Source organism: Pseudorca crassidens, chromosome 2, assembly GCF_039906515.1.
Source record: "Pseudorca crassidens isolate mPseCra1 chromosome 2, mPseCra1.hap1, whole genome shotgun sequence".
Lineage (NCBI taxonomy): Eukaryota > Metazoa > Chordata > Mammalia > Artiodactyla > Delphinidae > Pseudorca > Pseudorca crassidens.
In genome coordinates, this window is record NC_090297.1 from 119,116,787 (window position 1) to 119,137,724 (window position 20,938).

Genomic DNA, 20,938 nt, shown 5'->3' on the forward strand with positions numbered 1-20,938 from the left:
TTGTCAGGGCTAATATTCTTCTGAGTTGGACCAAACAAACAAATCCCTTAGGCATCCTAGAAGAAAATTTGGGCCACCAATCTTACCATGATCTGGTTTTAGCTTTTTGCATATTGAAAATGATACACTGGAAAAAGCTTATTGATACCAGTATTATTTTTTAAATTATTTATTTATTTATGGCTGCATTGGGTCTTCACTGCTGCACGTGGGCTTTCTCTAGTTGTGGCAAGCGGGGGCTACTGTTCATTCAGTGCGCCGGCTTCTCATTGCAGTGGCTTCTCTTGTCACAGAGCACAGGCTGTAGACTCACGGGCTTCCGCAGTTGTGGCTCGCAGGCTCTAGAGTGCAGGCTCAGTAGTTGTGACGCATGAGCTTAGTTGCTCCGCGGCATGTGGGATATTCCCCGACCAGGGATCAAACCCGCGTCCCCTGCAATTGGCAGGAGGATTCTTAACCACTGCGCCATGAGGGAAGTCTAATTCTAGTATTAATGATCTTCTGCAGCCAACTTTACTCACATGGAATTTATAGGCTGCAGCCTGCTATCTTTTCCACAGTCTTTATTTCAGACAGATTTGTAAAGTGCTTAAAAGAATGCCCATCCCATAGTAAGCATTAAGTAAATGTTGATTAAGTACCATAAATGATCAAATTCTTGAATACCCTTTATTCAGATATTCATACGAATTAATATTTATGAGAAAAGTTGCCAGACCACAATAGGGAGGATTTGGAAAACAGAAAAAGAAGGCAAATCACTTAATACCACCACCATTAGCATTTTGCTAATTACCTTCCAATACTTTTCATAGATGTGATAGAGAGAGGGGGCAAGAATATCATTATCATCACAGTCAAAAATTTTTGAACACTTACTTTGTGCTTTACAGAGATTACTTCATATAATTCTTCCAATAATTCCCACTGAATCCCTATTGTCGGATTCGAGACTCTGGGTGATGCCACCATGACAATTGTGGCAGAAACAGGCAGTTTTCTAACAAAAATTTGTGTTTGCTTTCCTTAATGTAACAGTATTGTTGCAAAGCAGCCTTCCATCCAGGAAGGCTATATTTCCTGCCTAGAAGTGTCGAGGCAGGGCCATGTGAGCAGGTGCTTACCAATAGGATTTTTTTGTTTTGTTTTGTCTTAGTACACATGTTTATTAATATGTACATTAAATGACTGTATATGGGTCAGATTTTGTTTTACCTATTTGAACCTAAAACAAAGTAACTCAAGTTGTACAGAAATATAAAAGCCACTTCGTTCAACAACACATTGTGAACTATATTTTCTATACTAGAATACCAATAGGATTTTATTGGGAGTGATTTGCGTCCCTTCAGGCCTGAGGTGGTTAAGAGCAGATGTGGCTTCGCATCTTGCTTTCCATTTCTCTTCACTTCAAGGAAAAGACCCCAAGGTCCTGGAGAAAATGGTAGAGCCACAGAGTAGAAGAAGACTGGGTCCCTGAATCACCTGGAAAGTTCCCCTCCAAACACGAGTGTTGAATTATTTTAGCCTTTCCCAAGTGATAAATAACCTTTGATTATAAACACACTGAAATTTCAGAGTTTATCTGTTACCTTAAATAATACCTTGAAGAATTCACTAATACTACATACCAACTTGCAAGAGGATACAGTTGTAATCATACTGATATCCAAGCTTTCAAATTACTTTTTATATTTTATATCATTTGATGAATATTTCCCCTGCAATGTGACATAATTTCTATCAATGTAAATCCTTGCAAAATAGCAAGGTATTCCACAGTTTATAATAATATCTTATTGGTAGACTTCTGTAATTCACTTTTGCCAATAACAATGAAATAATGAACTATTTAATACCGTCTTTCATATAATGTTTTCTACATAAGAATCAGGTAATTGCAAAATATGCCCTCAAAATGAAATTACTGTTCCAAAGTATGTAACATTAATGTATACAAATTCATTTCCAAAATAATTTTACCAGTGTCCTGGCAAATAACATTTCACTAGAGTATGTGTTTTATCATAATGTTCTAGGAATGAATAATCTTTTGAAAAAAATATTTTCAAGTTTAATTGATGAAAGTGATAACTTGCTGTTTTGATTTGATTTACTATCCCTCCTAGTGGCTGTATTTTCTTACCCCTTATATGTTCTACTAGTTACATGAAGAACATATTTAGCATCTGCAATTTCTCTGGAACCTTAACTAGATGAAAATTATGTTGAAAAAACTTGATTTGTGTAGAAGACTCAATCAGCAAAAAGAAATCAATGATATAGTTATGTGTTTGGAGGACACTATAAAATCTATAAAGTCTTGTTCTGGCATTGCTGAAAAAGATGAGTGGAAATAGTGAAATTGGAAGACGCCCTTTGTATAGAGCTAGTACACCAAATAAGACTTGGCAATGTCTTTCCAGGTTTTACACAAGAGATTAGCTAGGACTCGACATTTTGAGGAGTTTAACATTGCCATTGCTTAGAATGCCAGCTGATAGAGCCAATAAACCCCGTATCTCTTTAGCTGATTTAAGGGAACTGGCACAGGAAGCTCAGAGCTCCTACAGAACCATTGTTCCCATATTAGGACCCTACAAATACTCTTAGCTGAGATTGTGCTTCTTGCTTTAGACTTGGCTGTAGAGACAGAAAAGTCAGGAAAGAGCTGGTATTTACAAGCTAGTGAAAAAGACAAGAATAACATAATAGGGAGTCAGGAAAAAAATTCATGCCAGTACCACTAAATTTGATGTTATGTGCTCTCACTGGTGTATAAACATGAAAGAAAACAAAGGAATGAGGAAATTAGATGGTTCAACCCCCAAATATTAGACTTACCTTCTATTGCCTAGATAACTTTAATAAAAGTTTTATTGTGGTCTGATTTATTCCAATAATTGTCATATTTTCCCCCCTCCTTCGGCTCTATAGACATAATCATAGATATTAAGTCACTTGTTAAAAGTAGGCGTTGGGGACGGGGGAAGCATTTCTACATTCTGTATGTCACAGAAATTTTCCTTACTGACAGTTCCTATTAGCAAACACTACAATGGCGATTTAAATTAACTTAGGTCAACTGGTTGCCTAGCAGTAAGAACCAACCTTAACATCAATCTGAATATAAATCCTAGTTGATAATATTTAAAGCTTGAACAACTGTGTTTTATTAGTTTATTGCAGGGGTCTTCAATGGCCTTTGTGTCTCTTTTGGTAGGATGTACAGAAATTGTTCTGTAGGTCATCAGTTACAATTGTTCTTTCCCAAATGTTAGGTTAAACCTTCTAGAAACCCTAACATATTTTTAATCCAGCATGATTGTTAAGTCAAAGAAGTTCTGATGGTTTAAGTTCAGTTAAATTAAGTCACTCAAAGTGGGCAATGCAAGTCTATGAACCTCTGAAACTGAAAATGGTTAGAATTATGGGGAAGGGCATTCATTTTAAGTAATCACAAATGATTCAAGAATTTTAACCAAAATCAAATTAAACTAGTTGATATTATCAATATAATTTAATACAATTAAACTATTAATTCAGCCTAGTATGTATACTAATTCTACTACATATCATTTTGAATCATTTGCAAAATAAAAAAAGAAAATAACTGAATGATTTGCACTTATTACAAATTTTTCACATAAATATAAATGGCCAGCTGACTAATCATGGATTTTCTAGCCCTATGTTGCCCTGAAACAATTAACTTAGCGTAAAAACAGATGAGCCCATGCTACAGCCATTCTAACATTAAATGTCATTAGAACCTTATTTATCAGAAAGAAAAACAAATACTCCTAAATCATTCCCCTTAGTAGATTTTGCTTTTGAGATTACAAATACACATATATTAGTTATAATTTTCAAAATATGTGAGACCCTTAATAGCAAGGGCACTATGTTTTTTACTCAGAACTGGAATATAGGGCCTTGTGTGTCTGGTTTGTAGTGTGTGTACAGTAACTACCTGTTGAATTTTTTCAATCTTGCTGATATTTGGGTGCTCATTCTAGTTTCAAATAGAACCATAAACCTTCAGCATTCATAAGGCTGGATTATATTTTGTACTATAACAATTTTACAACAAATTTCAAAACTACATTAAAGTCTCACATAATATATGTAATGAATATATTTTCTTGAATGAAAATATGCACAAAAAATGTGCTACATCTCAGAGTTTCAAAGGGCTTTTTGTCATCAATTTATTCCCTGAGCATGTTTTTGTATTTTTTAAAAATTCAAACTCAAGTCAAAATTTGGTATGCTGGAATTAAAGGGGAAAGCCACGTGTGTGAATTCAGTGCGAAGGTACAGAGAAAAACCTGTTCATTCAAATTGGTAAATATTTATTTATTGTAAAAGATAATAAAGTTTTCTTCTGTGGTGGGCTTTAGAAATGATTGAACTTAGACAGTCAGAATGACCTACAAATGAGACTTAGCTCTCTGCTTATTTCAAGTTATCTATCTTCTTGGAAACTCTGTTTCTTCATCTACAAAATTAGTATACTGATCTCTATTTTATAGAGAATATATATATATATATATTGTCATGACAATATATATATATTGTCATGAGAATAAAATTAAACAATACATATAAAACACTAGCATAGTGTTTGTCAAGTAGAAGCATCCCGTCCATTGAACACTATATCTTGAAATGCTCGGGTACAGTTCTGCATGAATGCAGTTAGCTACATAAACTCTCAGGTCTCCTCCAAATCTCAGACTTTTGATTGCCTACTAAGAATTAAAGTCCAGCTGAATCTCCACATGTGCACCTGATCATTTATCGATCACATTTATCCCATCAGCTTTGAACTGCCCCATAAGATTTCAGATTGGAAGTAAAAATTCCAGATCTTAAAGTATATTCTTTATGTTAGCTGCTTCTTTTGAATAAATCTAAATACTATTATAAACAAAAAATAAAACATACATATTATAGCATAAAAGTATCATGAAAAGTATAACATAAAATCTTTTTTAAAATTTTTAATTTCAAAATAATTCCTCACTTGGAAAATTCAAGTTATGATGATGCTTCTGGCATTATGCCAAGATAATCAGAAACCCATGATTTGGTTGGAACAAAAGGGAAAGTATTATTAGCTACAAGGCATCGGCACAGAAGATATTCTGCTTCCAGTTCCACAGATGTGGAATTTGGGCAGCAGTTACTGGCATTCTGTAGGGTGTTGTCAATTGTTTTGATAGTCTATATAAAGAATGCTGATCTGTACAGGTGTGTGTATGCCAGATAGAGAAATATTGGCAGCCAGAATACCTCACAGTGGAACAAACCTGGGATCACTTTTTGGTCTGCTATAGACAAACCAAGATAAGACGACCCCTCCCCACTTCTTCATGCCTGTATAACCATCCAAAAAGATCATGCTCATGTAGGGTATCATTCATGAGACCCAGTGTTCTTCCCTGTTAAACTGCAGGCTACAATTCTCTGCAGCTTTGTGAAGGTCAGGCTGCTGTCATTTTTACGGGACACTAAGTCAGGACAGTTGGGAATGCTAGCTCTGTCAGTCAAGCAATAGTAAGGGTCAGAATGTAGCCGTCATGGGCTTCCCTGGTGGCGCAGTGGTTGCGAATCCGCCTGCCGATGCAGGGGATACAGGTTCGTGCCCTGATCCGGGAAGGTCCCACATGCCGCGGAGCGGCTGGGCCCGTGAGCCATGGCCGCTGAACTTGCGCGTCCGGAGCCTGTGCTCCGCAACGGGAGAGGCCACAACAGTGAGAGGCCCGCGTACCACAAAAAAAAGAAAAAAAAGAAAAAAAGAATGTAGCCGCCAGCCTATTCCTGCATGCCGTCATCCATGTCACAGTTTGTGACACTAATCTCTAAAGCTAGCCACAACTCACTACAAAGAAATGTTTTCTTAGAATCACCCGCGAGATTCTCCCTGGGTAGATTCAAGCTCCAACTGCTATTAGGACCAACGCAGTTGTTCCTAGGTGGGTTTTTCTGACTCTTGACTTTTTGTTGTTGACCTTTGTAATGGTAGACAGCAATGAGGTGATAGTTTAGGCCCTTGCACAAGATGATGGGGAGGGAACTGAAATTAAGAGGGTGCAGAATCTACCTAATTTCAGTCTTTTCTTCTTTGAGAAGGTTGATATTTCCTGTCTACCCCTTGAGTGGTTAATAATACAGTGACTGATTTGTCTTCACCCAGAGGGTTATTGTCATCCTTGGTAGAGTTTGACATTTTACACTTTAAGTAAGCACACCCTTAGGCAAGGAGACACCACAAGACAGATTTCCTTATTAGAAGAAGATGTCACCAAAAGAACAAGTCAACAAATATGCCACCACCAAGAAACAACCAGCATACCAAAGGAAAGGAGACAATAAGACAGAAGGAAATGCGAGAGGAGGAAGAGATAAAGCAAAGGGGGAGGAGGGAAAAGTGGACATTAGAGAGAGGAAGGTATGTGTCCCTTGGAGCACAGTGAATAGAAGACAGTAATATCTATTCTCAGCTATTAAAATGCGATTCAGGATACTCAACCACCTTGCCACTATCGAGTATGAAAACAGGGCTTTATACTTGGATTATTAATGCGTGACTGCTCGTGAGCCTCAGTCCACTGTGCTGTCATGACCAGTTTTAAAAGAAAAGTAATAGATAAAACAGTTTGGGGTTCCAAGTTGTGCATATTTAATGCACTTCGATTAAAAAAAAACAATGGCACGTGGTAAGCTCACGTCCACAGCACTGATAGCAATCTACAAAGTAAAGCACCTGGGAGATTGGAGGTGGGGTGTTTTGGGAGGTGGGCTCAAGGGCACCAGTGTGAGCTTTACAAGAATGGCTCGTATTGATCTTCTCTGCTAGTCCTTCACATGGCTGTGTTAGATCAGGTCCCCAAATCTCAGTCACATATGAACTGAAATGTGTAACTACACAAATGTTGCCGCTATAGCTTATTTATATATCTAGTGTTTATTGAAGTCCTTGCCCTTATTGAACTTAAAGTCTCGCAGGAAAGACATAAATTAAACAAGATAAATAAATAAAATATATCATATAATATTAGACAGTGATAGGCACTTAAGAGATAAATAAAGCAAAGAATGGATCTAGGAGATGTTGGGAATGATGATAAAAAGACCTAGAGCAAAAAAAGCAAACTATGTGGATTTCTGGTTCAAGAGAACATGAGAGAAGTGAAATTAGAGACAGCAGCTATACAAGGTCTTCACAGAGTTTTATCTCAGGGTGGAAAAAATGAATTGGAGTGATATCTAGAAAAATGAGCAAAGAGAATTATCACTTTCTCTTTGTTTTGCCTTGTTCTGATTTTCTTTTTAATGATGGAGAAATAGCAGCATATTCTTGAATAGGCAAAGTGGGATGAGATCCGATGGACAGATGGAGGGGATAGTCATACAGAAACAGAGGCAGTTCAGGGAAGTGAGAGCTCATAGGCACAGGTGCTAGCAGGGATGTAGATGTGATAGTAATAGGTTACAGAATTTTTTCGCCATGAGATAGGAAACAAAGCCATCAACTGAGAGTGAAAAGAGTAAGAAGGTATTCGAGATTTCAGGAGAGAGGAGAAGGCATGAAATAATTTCTAAAATATCTAAAAATGAATGGATACAAAAAATACAAGTTCTAGATAGCACTAGGGGCCCATTTGAGGTTAAAGATTATGACTTTAAAATGAGATCAGTCAGCATAGTTGTGTGTTTTCCTCCAGCCGTTTCAATTGCAAGTGAGCAAACACAGTATATAATGAGGGTTGAATTACTCAGAGTTGTGTTTTAGCCAAAGAACTACAATAAAAATAAGTGCAAGGGAGCTAAAGGTATATTCAAAGGAGTGATTATAATAATTAACCAGAGAATTTAAGCTGGGTAGGAAGGTAAGTAAGATTACAAGGGTGGGGAGGGAACCTGAGAATGTATTAACATCAATGGATTGTACACCTCAACTGGGTTTAACACTTGTAAGACTTGAAGAATCTAAAGGGGGCAAGAAAGATACAAAATGGTGGTCAAAGAATAGAATACATCACACTGAAACTGTGGAAGTGTTCAAATTATTGTTAATAACAAGATCTAAGATGTGACCATGGAAGTAAAAGGCTTATGGAGGACAAACAATAAGATCATTGAAAGAAAGGAGGACACAGAACAGAAAATCCAGGGTTTTAGAAAAGATGTCAATATGTTACACTGAAATCACCAAAAAGGATGAAGGATTAGCACTTCAGTGAGTGGCAATGACATAGGAGCAAAAATATTCAAGGAGGGAGTATTTATTCAAAAGAATTAAAACATAGCAAATATTAACAACAGGGCTATGACCTTCATCATGCAGGACACTTGGTGCTAAGTGTGCTTATTGCTACTGGAGTGTGTTTGATTCTCTGCACTCTCAGAAGATAGCACTACGGAATATATGGCTCCAATTTTGAACGTTCTACTGCGGATAAAATGCTCTCAAACAGCACTGCATGATACAGAGAAGCTGTTCATGAAAAGAAGAGTCAATCAAAATGGCGAACTTCATTGATGTCTTATTTTAAGAAATTGCCACACCCACCCCATCCTTCAGCAATATCATCCTGATTGGTCAGCAGTCATCAACATCAAGGCAACACCCTCCACCAGCAAAAAGATTCTGACCTGCTGAAGTCTCAGATGATGGTTAGCATTTTTTAACAATGAAATAGTTTTAGTTAAGGTATGTACATCGTTTTTTAGATATAATGCTATTGTATACTTAATAGACTACTGTATAGTGTAAACATAACTTCTGTATGTTTGTATGCACTGGGAAACCAAAAAATTCACTGTATTGCAGTGGTCTGGGACTAAATCTGCATTGTCTCCAAGGTATGCCTGTATTTTCTCACAATACACACACTAATTGCAAAGGTGAAAAATGGTGATTTTATGGTGAACAAACATGGCAGCATCACCTTGATTAGTGATCAAGTTTAATATCACCAGGGGAGGAACAGATCCATATCACAGACATATGAATATGATACACTGCCGTCATTTCTATGGTGTCATGCCCACTTTGCATGGCCTGAGCCCTGTCATGAGGCCTCAGCTGAGAGACATTCTACAGAATGAGATGCCTGTAATTTTTAAGACTTTCGTGGTCATAAAAGATCTAGAAAAATTAAGAAACTATTCCAGATTGTGGGACATGGCTATCCTGGATTATACCCTGGATTAGAAGGAAAAGAAGACTTTTTATTAGGACAATCTGGTATCAATGCTGATTTCATTTGGAAAGTTGTATTGTGGTTGTGTAAGAAAGTGTCTTTGTTTTAGGCAATTTGTATATTGGAGTACTTAGGCATGATGTAGCATTATGTAACTTGTTCTCATATGGTTAAGATAAATAATAAAAATAATTTGTTTTCAGTGTATTGTCTCTCAACCCCAAATTCATATTTTATTGCCTGCTCTACAAAAGCGGATCTGCGCCTTTTAAGTTTTTTTGCCAGCTGGCAATAAGCTTTATCAGTAAAGGGAGCTGGAGATATTGGAGAGATACTGCAGGAGGAAGGGATTTTGTTTCCTGGGTCCATTGTTCTCAATTGGCAGGCTTTTGTAGAGCAGGTGGCTTCTCCAGTGCCTGGCTCCTACAGCGCACAGAACTTCCCTAGCACCCAGCTCTGTGGCCCAGGCAGCTTCTCCAGGGCTCAGTTCCTGCAGCTTCTCCAGCAGTGCATGGTGGCCAAAAGCATCCACCTGTAATCACCTCCAGGGATATACCCTCCTGTGAACAGCATTCCCTGGCTCACTAGAGGATAGATTTCCGGCAAGTTCCACCAGCACAGCACCACAACTTCTCTGACATTCATGGGCACTTTACTTCAGCCCTAAGGGTAGTGGCTGCTTCTTATATCTGCTATTCCTATACTGTTTAGAGTTCTCTTTAGTTTTTATTAGTTCATTTCTCACTTCTACAATCTCCAGTTATAGTTAATAATTCTTTATATCAAACTTTCTCTCTTCAAGTTACTATGTAGCTCTCAATCCCAAACAGATCTTGAAGGAGAACATATACTTTTGGATATATAGAGAGCAGCGTATATAGATAGAGTGTGGAGGTGGCACTGCAGCAAAAGTAGTAAAATTTAAAGAATTGAGGAATATAGAAAGACAATATGAAAGTTCTCTGTACTGTTCTTACAACTTTTAAAAATAATGTCTTAATTTAACTCCTGGTGTTCTGAAATTCAATGATGCTGTGCCTCATTACTATTTGAATGGCTTTTGGTATAAAATTAAACAAAATTAAAATTAGCATTTTTAATAAGATATCTGTTTTAATCAAATGGGTAACTTTGATACATGAAAATCTACTCTTATTTTCATATCATTTCAGTATGACCTGCTTCTATATTGATTAAAAAAAACAGGTGTTTACCTTCCTTATAAATGGCCAGAATTCCCACTATGCTATGTCAGTCCCAACATCTTTCATGGAATTAGAGGCTGAGCTCTTAAAGGAGACATTTTACTACAGATGGATTGTTTGTGAGGGCAAAGGAGCTCATATACAGGACATTTGGCTGGAACTCCAAATATAAACTTCAAAAAGACTATTCTAGAAAATCCACTTTGATATAATACCTCTAGCCCACTCCACAGTGGGATCGTTATGAACCATTCAGAGTCAGGTCCCCAAAACATCCACCCCCAAAGTCTCCATTCCAATTACTTACATGTTTGTCTTTTCTACTAGGGTGGGGACTTCTTGAGACCAGCTGTTTCTTTCATCACTATGTCTCCAGAGCCCACAATGATGTCTCAGAAATAACAGACACTAAGTAAATGTTTGCTGTTGGGTAAATAATTCCTACAAGAATCCTAAGAAACTTAACGTGGAATTGCCTATAAAGAATCACCTTACCTATCTCACTCTTTTTTCTTTATTTATTTTATTTTTTATTGAAGTATAGTTGATTTACAATATTATACTAGTTTCAGACGTAGAGCATAGTGACTTAGTACTTTACAGATTATACTCTATTAAAAATCATTACAGGATAATGACTATAATTCCCTGTGCTATACATTATATTTCTTTTACACATAGTAGTTTGTATCTCTTAATCCCATAACCCTAATTTACCTTCTCCCTTTCCCTCTCTCCTTTGGTAATCACTAGTTTGTTTTCTATATCTGTGAGTCTGTTTCTGTTTTTCATATACATTCATTTGCATTATTTGTTAGATTCCACATATAAGTGATACCATACAGTATTTGTCTTCGTCTGACTTATTTCACTAAGCATAATATTCTCTAGGTCAATTCACGTTGCTGCAAATGGCAGAATTTCATTCTTTTTATGGCTGAATAATATTCTATTGTGCATATATACCACATCTTCTTTATTTATTCATCTGCTGATAGGCATTTGGGTTGCTTCCATATCTTGGCTATCGTAAATAGTGCTACTATGAACATTAGGGTGCGTGTATCTTTTTGAATAAGTGTTGTTGTTTTTTTCCAGATATATACCCAGGAGTGGAATTGCTGGATCATATGGTAGTTTATTTTAGGTTTTTGAGGAAACTTCATACAGTTTTCCATAGGGGTTGCACCAATTTACATTCCCACCGTCAGTGTACAAGGGTTCCCTTTTCTCCATATTCTTTCCAACTTTTGTTATTGTAGACTTTTTGATGATAGCCATCTGACAGGTGTGAGGTGATATCTTGTTGTTTTGATTTGCATTTCTTTAATAACTAGCAATGTTGAGCATCTTTTCATGTGCGTTAGCCTTCTGTATGTCTTCTTTGGAAAAATGTCTATTCAGGTCTTCTGATATTCCTTGATTGGGTTGTTTAGGTTTTTTCTTTTTATTATTGAGTAGTATGAATTGTTTATATAGTTTGGATTTTAACCCCCTGTTGATCATATCGTTTGCAAATATTTTCTCCCATTCTGTAAGTTGTCTTTTTGTTTTGTTTATGGTTTCCTTTGCTGTGTAAAAGCTTTTAAGTTTAATTAGGTTCCATTTGTTTATTTTTGCTTTTATTTCGTTTGCCTTAGGATTCAGATCTAAAAAATTATTGCTGCAATTTATGTCAAAGAGTGTTTCACCTGTGTTCTCTTGGAGGAGTTTTACATTTAGGTCTTACATTTAAATCTTTAATCCATTTTGAGTTTATTTTTGTATATGGTGTGAGGTAATGCTCTAATCTCATTGTGCTGCATTTAGCTATCCAGTTTTTCCAGCACCACTTGTTGAAGAGACTGTCTTTTCTCTATTGTTTATTCTTGCTTCTTTTGTCATAGATTAATTGACCATAGGTGTATGGGTTTATTTCTGGACTCTCTATTCTGTTCAATTGATCTATGTGTCTGTTTTTGTGCCAAAACTATGCTTTTTTGATTACTATACCTTTGTAGTATAGTCTAAAGTCTAGAAGGGTGATACCTACAGCTTTATTCTTGTTTTTCTCAAAATTTTTTTGGCTATTCTGGGTCTTTTGTGGTTCCATATAAATTTTTGGTTTATTTGTTCTAGTTCTGTGAAAAATGTCATCGGTATTTTGATAGAGATTGCATTAAATCTGCAGATTGTTTTGGGTAGTGTGGCCATTTTAACAATATTAATTCTTCCAATCCAAGAGCCCTGGATATCTTTCCATTTCTTTGAGTTATCTTCAATTTCCTTCATTAATGTTTTGCAGTTTTCAGAGTATAGGTCTTTCACCTCCTTGGTTAGATTTACTCCTATATATTTTATTCTTTTTCATGCAACTCATTCTCTTTTAATACTTCCTTAGGACTTCCGTGGTGGCACAGTGGTTAAGAATCTGCCTGCCAATGCAGGAGACATGGGTTCAAGCCCTGGTCCAGGAAGATCCCACATGCTGCGGAGCAACCAAGCATGTGTGCCACAACTACTGAGCCTGTGCTCTAGAGCCCACAAGCCACAACTACTGAGCCTGCATACCACAACTACTGAAGCCTGCGCACCTAGAGACCATGCTCTGCAACAAGAGAAGCCACCATAATGAGAAGCCCACACACTGCAATGAAGAGCAGCCCCCGCTTAATGCAACTAGAGAAAGCCTACGCACAGCAGCGAAGACCCAACGCAGACATAAATAAATAAATAAATTTCCTTATTGGAAACAAAGTTTGGTTCCTTAGGGACATGATAATATTAATCATTTGAAAATTTAAATTTTTTAGCCATATCCAGATCTACTGATTCAATTGTTTCTGTTCTTATTTTTTTCTTGCAGCTGGAGGGTTTTGATCACTCCACACAGCCTACTGAAATGACTACATTGTTGGGGATCTCATTCAGTTGTTTCAAAGAGTAGAAACATAGAGCAGACTGTCTGTTCCATAGAGAGATTTTCATCAGGCAGATATGGCCAGAGAGTATCAAAAGCTGGTAGACATATTCCTGCAGGCAGCAGCTCTGTTTTGTGTGGGCCGAATGCCTCTGGCTGTGTCTATTTTCCTTACCTTGCTGACAAAGGTATTTTGCTCCACTTTATGGAGTTTAGGTATCATACACTTAATAGCAGTTAGCGACATCAGTGCTCCTCAGTATAGTAAATCTCTAGTGTGAGATAATCTTAGTTAATGATCAGCATAAAGCAGAGAGAGGTCATTTTTTTTAATGTTGCCATAAAGCCTGCGTTCACTATGATGGAGTTGGAAGGAGGCAATCCCATTAACCTTTGTATTGTATTGATAAAATTATATACCCTCCTGAATATCAAGGGTGGTATGCTGCTGCAAGTCTGTACCTTTTAAACCATTCTCCAGTAAGGTCCTGAACTAGCCCAGAGGCATATGATTTGGCCTCATGCAACCTGAACTTGATCCCAATCTTGTGCTTTATCTAGGAATGTGACCTTGGGCAAGTCTTAACCTCTTAGAGGCTCAAAGTTTTCATTCATATTTTTTCTCCTTTCCAAATCCAGTATATGTGGGCTTACATGTGTTTTACACATTTTTTTACAATTATCCAGTATGACGTTTATATAAAGAAGAAGAGCATTTCTTAAAGCATTTTAAAAATGTTTTAAAAAACATTTCTTCAAAAAGCATTCCATTATATTATTTTATATAAAGGAAAAAAGCATTTCTATGTGTGAGGAAGTAGATTTTTATGATCCACTATTTCCTACTTATCTCTTATTCAGTATATGAAGTGAATAAGAAATAGAATATGAAAACGCTTCAAAAATGTGAATTATTATTATCACTTTGCACACAACAAACTGAAGGGCTTTCCCTAAAATTCTTCAAGTCATTGTGCATGGATGTTATAGGGCAAAATGAGAGGTAACGTGGGAGGGATAGAATTGCTCTCTTTGGCGATCTGTAGCCTAATTCAAGATGACGTGGAGTAATGGCAAATAAGTTTTCCCAGGGCAAACGAAGAGATTTAAAGGAAGTGGCAGCTTGGATCCCCCTGCAAGGTACACTGTAGATTGGGCAATGCCATTTTGCTGTCACCTAGGAAACAAGAGGTGGCTGCCCTGTTGACCTATACAAGGGTGCTATGGGTCAGGTAGCATCCCCGGATCGTAAGATATGGAAGAGCTTCTCAGTCTGAGTCCTCAGGCCCACCTCCAACCTCAATCTAAGAGAATTTTCACATGGCACAAAGGATATTAAAGCAAAGTTATAGTTCAAAAACTTTAAAGGTTACAATGCCTACAGAAAAAAAAAAGTGAAAAGGAGAAATGAGGTCAATTAGCAGAAACCCTGCTACTTAAGTGGCATGCCTATAAATTGTTTCAAAGGTGGCCATGCATCTGAAATGCTTTCGTGGTATAGGTTAATTCTTCCTCTTAGTAATTAAAGGGAATGGCGACAATAGTGCTGTATCCTAGGTCACATTCCCCACTACCAGAATTCATTAATTCTCTAAATTAATTAACGTGGGCATCATTTTAACTCTATTTAACCCATATTTTAAAACTCATTTCAAAGCCTTTCATGTTAGTGAAGCCTTCTCTGACTATTCCAGGTCTCAGTGACAACCTGCTTCTTTCTTATAGTTCTTATGATCCGAAACACACAATTTAGCATTTATTCTAAACTGCCTCTTATTATTTCTTCTCTCCCCAATTAGAGCATAAATTCTTTGAGGGTATGAATTCTGTTTTACACATCTTTTATTATCCTACCACAGCCCCAAGCACAATTCCGAAAATAGTGCTTAATAAATACTTGTTGATTAATGAATACTTCCTGAATTGCCTTTAAGGCACCATTCACACTTTCTTTCACCTTAGGGTAAGGGCAATTTTTCTGCTTCAGGAAATATGCCAAGATCCTCTAACTCTCTTTACCTTCTATTTTCTTTTTTAATATATAAAAGCAAATTTTGCAGAGAAGGGGGAATCTGACAATGCAGCAACATTCAAGAATGCCAATTTCTTTTCTCTAAGGACATTTTTTTCTCTGGCTTATTAAGAGTGCAAGTAAATTTGTAGAATTGTCATCAAGACACAGCAGTTACCTCAGTTACTGCTCAGTCCCAGCTTCCATACCCAGAGCAGAGATGTGATGCTGCACTAGCCAAAGCATTTTCCTATGCTGAAAGAAGGTGGCTGATCAAGTGTGCACCATGTCAATACCCCCTTCACAACTTGACATCATTCTTCAACCTCCTGGTCTTCCCATCTCTTACTCTGTAGCAAACACTGGAGGGAAAGGAAAAAGCTAGGTACCTGATGGGGTTGTTTCTGCACGCTTTTAGCAGCAGCCGGCAAATTTCACTTAAGTAATACCCTCCTGGTTCTGCTAATTGATCACTGGATGTGTTCAGGTCATGTCTAAGGTCAAGAACTAAGATGTTTTACAGCTAAGGCCAAGAAGTGAGGAGCACAGACGATTCGCCAATCAGGAAGCCCAGGAATCAGTTCATAAGAAGAGAACAGAAGGAGTAGCCCACATTGATACTAGCAAAGAGACTCTAATACAGTAAAATGTTCGGCAGAAATAGAAGTGACTACTATGACAAGGAACCCTTCTCTGGAATATAAGTTTTTAATTCACTTTACTTAGAAACCGACAAACTGGACAGACGTCAGACAAACACAAGTTCACAAGGCTAAGAGACTTAAATAGAGAGTATGGAGAGAAAAATGAGAGGGTAATTTCTGGTTTTACTGTAAGGGACTGCTTACAGGAATTAGGGTACAAAGAAGCAGAAGGTAGGGTTGTAGAACAACGTATCTATGAGAGACAGAAGTGTGTCTACATTGATACTTTGATAGACCTCAAGATTCTACACTGTACTTCAACTTCCTTTGTAGAATATTTTGTGGATGAGAGGAAAGTTTTAAAAAAAATGTTCCTCTTTCTTTAAGGACTTTAGAAAAGAGGGGGGGAAAAGGTGGTGTATTAGAAACATCTCACATGTATATTTACATCTTCATTTATCCATCAAAATTTCCCACAGAGGTAACAAGGTCAACTAAATTAGCATCTTGAGCATCCCCACAAACACTTCCTCTAAATAATTTAGCCACTGGCCATCAAGCAGGTGGAAGACTGGAGTCAGACCTTGGCAAATATACAAAATCAAATGTGTCTTTTGTGCCACCTTTCAGATACAGAAGCCAGTACTAAACTCAATTTACCCGCCTTTGGGCAAAGACAAGATCTCTACATCCAATTATGCATTTTCTTCTTCTAGCTAACATTATACCACTTTCCCCTTTTCTGCAGAAGAGAGACCACAGTTTCACCAGTTTTTTGGATGCTAGATACTATTATGACTCCAATTATAGGATGACTACAGATACTCTAAACTTTTCTAATGACAAGTGCTATTAACCAAAGTAAAAAAGGAAGCATCTCATGCTGCAAGCCTGAGTGTTTGAGTGTTGCTCACTTGAACTCTGTCTAGAACATGCAAAGCAAGAGAAGGTCACAAAGATAGGAATGCCATTGCACAATCAGAGCATGGCAGTGAAGAGCTCTGGTAATTATGGAATGTCATGACACAGGTAGTTCTGGCCACAACTCCGGTTTACATATGTTCTAGGGTCTCCCTTTCAGCAAGAAGAACACAGTAGTAACATTTAAGATGAAGGTAAACACAGAGCTGACAGAGTTGGGTGAATTCAGTGTGGCATTGATTGATGACGTCGCAGTACACAGCCCGACAAGGGAGGGCTACGTGGAGCATGTAAAACGAGGATTTGGGTAGTTTTTACAAACAATCCTGACAGTGGGTCCAAGGCATGTCAGCCTGGCAACTGAGGTGACATATTTAGAACACAAAGAGGAGAAGCAAACAGCCACCACTGTTTGAAGGTGGCCTGCTCTATTTCTCAATGGGCCATTTCATGAGGTGATGCTAAACAGAGATTACTGGACATTACTGACTAACTTCTAGACCTTTGTGATTACTCAGTTCAACTGCCCTTTTACTAACCCACAGAGAGTGCCCAATAAAGTGACAGGGCAGGAAAATTTAAATAGCTTTTCCTTAATCTTATAAGGTATGTTTCTGGAGTAATGGAACCGAAGAAGTACTTTACAGTGATATTATCCTGCTTGCAGAAGTGCAGTATCCCAAACTCTCTTATCTGGTAATCACCTGCTGTATACATTTCGGTCTCCAACAAGGATAGGTCCAGGAGAATGAGGCTATACTCTAGACAAGCATCCTGTTTCCATCAATAGAACCCTGTGACAGAGCAGATGTGCTTTCTACTGTCTTACTGATAGGCTGTTTTTCATAAACAGTCTAACTTTAGAGCCAGAATGGGGTCAGCAACCCAGCAGCCCAGAAATCATCTCCAGTTCAAATGAAATTAGCCAGTTCCATAAAGATTTTTCTGGCATAGTTTGTACTGCAAGTCTCTGTTCTCCTGGGGGGAAAGGATGACCTCACATCTTCTCATTATTCTTTCTTACCCTTAAGGTATTTCTTGTCATCTATTATCATATAAGTCCTGTGTTGTTAGTTACCCTTGATGTGCACATCTTATTGCCCCAACTACATTATATAGTCCTTAAGGGCAAAGCCTGATTCTTCCACTTCTTGGAACCTGCTATAGCATGCAGCCCATGCATATAGTTTGTATCAATAAAGGTTTGTTCATTTATTGAGCCATGGACACCTGTGTTCATTTCTTCTGTGAAACATTTGTCTTTATATATATATATATACTCTATTTTAGTGGATCAAATAGCATTGCAAGCTGCTGTGACTGCCAGAATTTCTCCATCAGATGAAAGGCAGGCTAATGTACTAGTTAAGAGAATTCATGGGCTTTAGAGAAAAAGGTACCTGAATTTAAATTTCAGTTCTGCCACTTCCTAGATATATGATCTCAGCCTCTCTGAACCTCAGTCTGCTTACCTGTAAAATGCACATAACAAAAGTTATCTTATAGGATAATTGTGAGGCTTAAATCAAATAACTATGGTACAGTGCTTGACACACTCAATAAATGATAGTTAGTGTAATGTGGCTTTGTGGTACTTGCTTTTATTCTTACACCTTTTGCTCAAATATTATTCAGGCTAGTGGACCCACTGTTTTCATCATGTTCTTTTAGCACAGTATTGTCATACCTATAGTTAAGAAACACTGATTTTATAGGACTTGGTTTCCCTTTGTGCAAAAGGCAAATTAAATTAGTTACATAGACTTGTGTGGGGCAAAGGTGGTGCAAACAGGATAAAAGTGGTGATTTGTGAATGTTTATGACACCTTGCTTCAGGCAAACCCTCAAAGCTGAATTTTCAGGCTTTTTACTCAATGGAAAAACTATACTACAGGTGACAAGTCAATTGAAACTCAGTCATCTCCAACAAAACCACCTCATGATATATATAACACAAAGAAATAAAAGTGTGAAGCATAAAGCTTCATTTTGACTTTGTTCAATGTGCTTGGCCTACAATCTGGAAGTTTAATCTATGGCCTCAGTTCATGGGCTATTATTTCTGCCTGAAATGACTCTTTATCACTTTCGTAACTATGAAAAATTTGTAACTCTGAGTACAACATATTTCTATTTAGTGAGAAGTCTAGACTGGTATCTAGACCTCAAGGTTGATATGCACCCATTTCTAAGATTTAAAAAGTCTTAATTGCTCACATCTAGGCAGAGCACGTTTTTATTTCCTGCTTCTCTAGCACTCTCAGATTACTAGGAGTCAAAGAAACAAGTAACTATTTATCTGATGAATTCCAAGATCATGTGGTCCATCCTCCAGTCTGCTGGTGAGCCTTCAGGCTAATGGCCCTCAAAAGATACCCAAGGAAAGAAGTTAGATCTCAGATGAGGAGGAGTGACTTCTGGACCTCTGGAGGCAGAGAACTTGATTTCAGTCTCCTGCACTGTCCCTAATTATCAATAGTCCTTTAGAATGTCATCATGCCTCTAAGTTCTCAACTTTTTTCTGTAAAAGAGGAAGCAGGATGAGATGCTCGCTAAGGTCCCATGAGCTCTAAAATTCTATGGTTCAACAACAGTCTTCATGTCACATTCCAACACCTTAAAAACAATCCTTCCATCTACTTCATTCACAGCCATCATCTGCCCTTATCCCAGGGTCCTTCACAATGGGAAGTAGGCGGCTATGCCATGGGGAAAACACATCTCTTTTCATGATCTTCCCCAACACCCTTTCCTATAACCTGACAGCCAGAAGTAACTGTATAGCTGTGTGTAGCAGTACCTGGAATCAACAGGACATACAGCTATGTGTGTGTTTCAGCATTGTTATAGCTCTCGATGAAACCGAAACTATGCATTGGGCTCCTGTGTTTCAAATAGTGTTGTCTGGGGATTATGGTAAAGTTTATTTGAGTTTCAAGAAAGAGAGATCTGTTCAAGCTGATTCCAGAAATAATTAGTTTGGGCTTTTTTTAATGCAAAGATTCAGAGACCTCATAGAAATCCAAGACCTTGCCATCCAACCTCATAGGAACCACAGTAGGAAACAAAATCTTTTAGGATGCCAAAGGGCACATTCTCTGGCCCTACAGGTTCTCTGCATTCCCTGGTGCCTCTTCTCTATATACATTTACCTTGTTCTTCCTTCTACCAACTGGTTTCTTCATGTTTACTCATAGCGTTTGCCTCCTCACGAGCTTGATTTAAATATCTTTTCCATTGGCTTTAGTTCTAATCCTCTTATCTCTCAGTACCCCCATTCATCTTCTGACCCCACCATTGACTACCTTTTACTTTTGGTTTTCTAATTGCAAATGTTTGCAAGAGCAATTGTATTGGACTGCCACATCTTTTTTAAAGCCAAGCCACACAGGAAATTCATGGCTGCCCAACCCTGGCTAGACAGTCCAGAATCCAGTGCCCTCTCTTGGACCGATTTAATTGGACAAGATTTTTAAAATAGTTACTACCTATCAGAACTGTGCATGAAGTAGTCTTACTCAGATCGGGGTATAGGCAGGCAGGCATTTGAAGTTCACCAGATAGTTCCTATCTTGCATCAGCATTTTGCAAATACTCTGCAGGACTTTGCAGAGTAGACTTTCCTAAAAGGTAGCTCCCTGAGTCCAGAACCAAGGTTGTATATTTACTTTTTATATCCTTTCCTATGAAAACAACAACAAAAGGCTGAACTGATACACAGTGTAACAGTCATTTCTTGGGTAACTTATGTGTGTGATTGAGCAGATGTCTACACAACTCATAGTTACAATTTACCTCTAGAATCATTTAGTTTACCATTCCTCTTTTATTATCTGAGAACAGGTGTTAATGAACTACCTCTGAGGATTATTATTATTATTATTTTATTATTATTTTTTTTTTTTGCGGTACGCGGGCTTCTCACTGCTGCGGCCTCTCCCGCCGCGGAGCACAGGTTCCGGACGCGCAGACCCAGCGGCCATGGCCCACGGGCCCAGCCGCTCCACGGCACGCGGGATCCTCCCGGACCGGGGCACGAACCC